The sequence below is a fragment of the Mercenaria mercenaria genome, chromosome 2, assembly GCF_021730395.1.
Source record: "Mercenaria mercenaria strain notata chromosome 2, MADL_Memer_1, whole genome shotgun sequence".
In the NCBI taxonomy this organism is placed as follows: domain Eukaryota; kingdom Metazoa; phylum Mollusca; class Bivalvia; order Venerida; family Veneridae; genus Mercenaria; species Mercenaria mercenaria.
In genome coordinates this window covers 26,304,352-26,307,547 of record NC_069362.1, presented here as the reverse complement: position 1 = coordinate 26,307,547, position 3,196 = coordinate 26,304,352, and the positions used below count along the sequence as shown (strand labels likewise).

Genomic DNA, 3,196 nt, shown 5'->3' with positions numbered 1-3,196 from the left:
CCGTAACAAAAAACATTATGGCCCTTTATATTTAATAAGTTTAAACAAATTTTGTACTTATATATGTTCAGGGGAGATATTTTATATGACAAAGTAGAATGTGGTCTCAACCGAACACTGAAGACATGTTATGATAAAATTACTTCCATGTTGTTCATGATTTTGTATCCGTTTTTATCGTCTGCGGAAGAAGAAACCGATTCTACCTCATGGACTTTTGTACATAAAATTTTGTGCTTTTATACTAACATATATAATACTATGCACTTAAAGATTTATAACCTGTTTTCCTCCGATTTCAGACATGTACAATAAACTGTACGCTTTACGCGATTTTTTTCATACTGGTGTATACACATCTTAAGAAAATATTGCTTCTTTCTGAATCGTGTGTTAATTATTGTTTCGAATAAACATAACAATGTGCAGCTAAATCAACATATTGCAATATTGCTTTTTACTCTGTTTATGCTTAGGTAGCAGTTGGTAGTTTCCAGCCACAGATTCGAATTGGCCAGGGTCAAAATCTGTCATTAGAGATAAAACCTTGAAGTGAAGGCTGTTTTGATGTTTGAAATATTTGTTGATGTGAGTTTGTGATTAACAAGTTTAAGAATGGTATGTTGCAGAAATTCTGGCAGATGCGAATGTAAGCTTGATGGCATCATTTTCATATAACTGCTTGAAATGCATATGTACCACTATCAGCATTGAGCGTCTCGTGAAGTGTCAAATGTCATATAGACCTCACACAGTTGAAAATAGTGAAAAAAGTAATCGGTTGACAAGTATTTTTGTCCAGCTCTGCAAGTAATACTTGAAACTGAGTACAGAATGCAAGTGGCCATTTGGCTCTATCATTTCTCCTAACATTTTAAGGCCAGTTGGAGATATGGCTAATTTGGGCTGAAATGTCATGTATTTTCGCGGGCTGAAATTATCTTTCAGGTGGCTTGTGGATTTAAAAATCTAGGCTTTGTATGAAGTTTACTATGTATTTTATTTCTTCTTCAAGTATGATGTAAACCGGTATCTTTTTATTTTCAGGTCTGCATCTCGTAAGATATCGGAAGCCGTCTGACTTGGCCACATCGCTCGGAAGTCCGAAGTACTAGAAAAAACCGCCATCTGCTACCTTAAAGACATTTGTCAATTTTTGTAAGTACTATTTCATGCTTTCTTTTGTGTTGTTCAAGCTCTCCAGTATGTGTTATTTTAAAAATCCGAGCTGAATGGATTCATAACATAGACAGATGTTGTTTGATATGGTAGAAGTTAAGGGGAGGTAACTCTGATTTAACCGGGTAAGTAAATCTTATTTTTGTTTGTAGTGTAGGGTTTACTTAAAATTTCTGGCGGGAAACACATTTCTTTTGTAGTTTATATCAAATTTAAAGGAAGAAGGGCTATTTAAAGGAAATATAGGTGCAACTTTTTGGCATTTTGTAAATACATGGCTGTTTCACAAGGCTCGGAACTGGATTTTGTGGTGATATTTCTTTCGAAGATATTTCTCGAGTGGCAGGTATGATTTTAGTTCTTACAAATTTCTATTGTGGCTTTATCGGTGTCAGGACATGACGACAGAAGAAAAGCGTAGAGAGTGGATACATCTTGGGTGCATTTAAGGTCCTGGAGTGAGGTAACATTTGCAGATATTTGTTTTTTAATTAAGAGAAGATATGGTTTCTCGGAGATGTAGTGGGAGATTGCTCGAATCGTTAAAATAGGTAAGTTTGGCAACAACAACAACAACAACAACAACAAAAGTGCATTGTAAATTATTTATTTAAAGCTATTTTATACTTACTGTATGTAAGGTAATATGAAACAGTACTTGTAAACAGGGGCGGCTTTTCCTGAGCTTGCGGACTTGAAGTACAGTTAGTCTTGGGTAAGTAAGCTGTGCTGCTTTTAATTCTGTTCCTCAAGTATGCAGGGCTGTGCACAATGCTAATACAGTACATTTATGGCCATCATGTAATAGTTGATAAGTCTTTTTTTAATGTCAGAAAGATAGATGCAGTAAGAAATATGTGTGTAAAATGGGGCCAAATCCACAATATTGTAGACATTGTTTGGACATGTGCAATTTGCAAGAAGAACAAAGCATTGTTTAAATATTGGTAAGATTTTATTTGTCATAGATCATTTTCTTAGAATCAGGTGCCAGACAGTCCATGGAGATGCATGTCTTGGTCCTTAAGGTAGCAGTTGGTAGTTTCCAGCCACAGATTCGAATTGGCCAGGGTCAAAATCTGTCATTAGAGATAAAACCTTGAAGTGAAGGCTGTTTTGATGTTTGAAATATTTGTTGATGTGAGTTTGTGATTAACAAGTTTAAGAATGGTATGTTGCAGAAATTCTGGCAGATGCGAATGTAAGCTTGATGGCATCATTTTCATATAACTGCTTGAAATGCATATGTACCACTATCAGCATTGAGCGTCTCGTGAAGTGTCAAATGTCATATAGACCTCACACAGTTGAAAATAGTGAAAAAAGTAATCGGTTGACAGGTATTTTTGTCCAGCTCTGCAAGTAATACTTGAAACTGAGTACAGAATGCAAGTGGCCATTTGGCTCTATCATTTCTCCTAACATTTTAAGGCCAGTTGGAGATATGGCTAATTTGGGCTGAAATGTCATGTATTTTCGCGGGCTGAAATTATCTTTCAGGTGGCTTGTGGATTTAAAAATCTAGGCTTTGTATGAAGTTTACTATGTATTTTATTTCTTCTTCAAGTATGATGTAAACCGGTATCTTTTTATTTTCAGGTCTGCATCTCGTAAGATATCGGAAGCCGTCTGACTTGGCCACATCGCTCGGAAGTCCGAAGTACTAGAAAAAACCGCCATCTGCTACCTTAACACGAGATGCAGCACTACATAAATATCATACATGTTTCTACGGTAAGTCCGACCAGATAATATATAAAACTACTGCAAACTTGGATTAGATTTGGTTTTAGAATATAATAGTAATTTTAAGAAACTTCTGCGAGAAGGTTTATCAAAACCCGATGTTTATGGAGATAGAGTTTAAAAATTTCGTAAGATTTTGGGTCATGGCAATTTTGCAAGTTATCAAAACGTTTTTATCAAAAGCGGTTATGACCGAACTGTTTTGAGACACGTTCAGCCATTTTATAGTTGGAGGCTACGCTTTCCTCCTTGATTGTGTCCGACAACTCAG

The 3,196-nt window shown here is 35.8% G+C and overlaps 1 long non-coding RNA gene across 3 annotated transcripts; it reads left to right on the top strand.

Annotated features, from left to right (window-relative positions):
- Positions 1-561: 561 nt before the first annotated feature.
- LOC128548425 (uncharacterized) lies at positions 562-2,867 on the top strand. 3 transcript variants are annotated; one of them, XR_008367037.1, is made up of 3 exons: positions 562-588; positions 1,048-1,158; positions 2,779-2,867. It is a non-coding gene; the product is annotated as an uncharacterized LOC128548425 (long non-coding RNA). The 3 variants fall into 3 exon arrangements; XR_008367036.1 differs by lacking the exon at positions 562-588 and adding an exon at positions 749-773; XR_008367038.1 differs by lacking the exon at positions 562-588 and adding an exon at positions 770-788.
- The last annotated feature ends 329 nt before the right edge of the window (positions 2,868-3,196 follow it).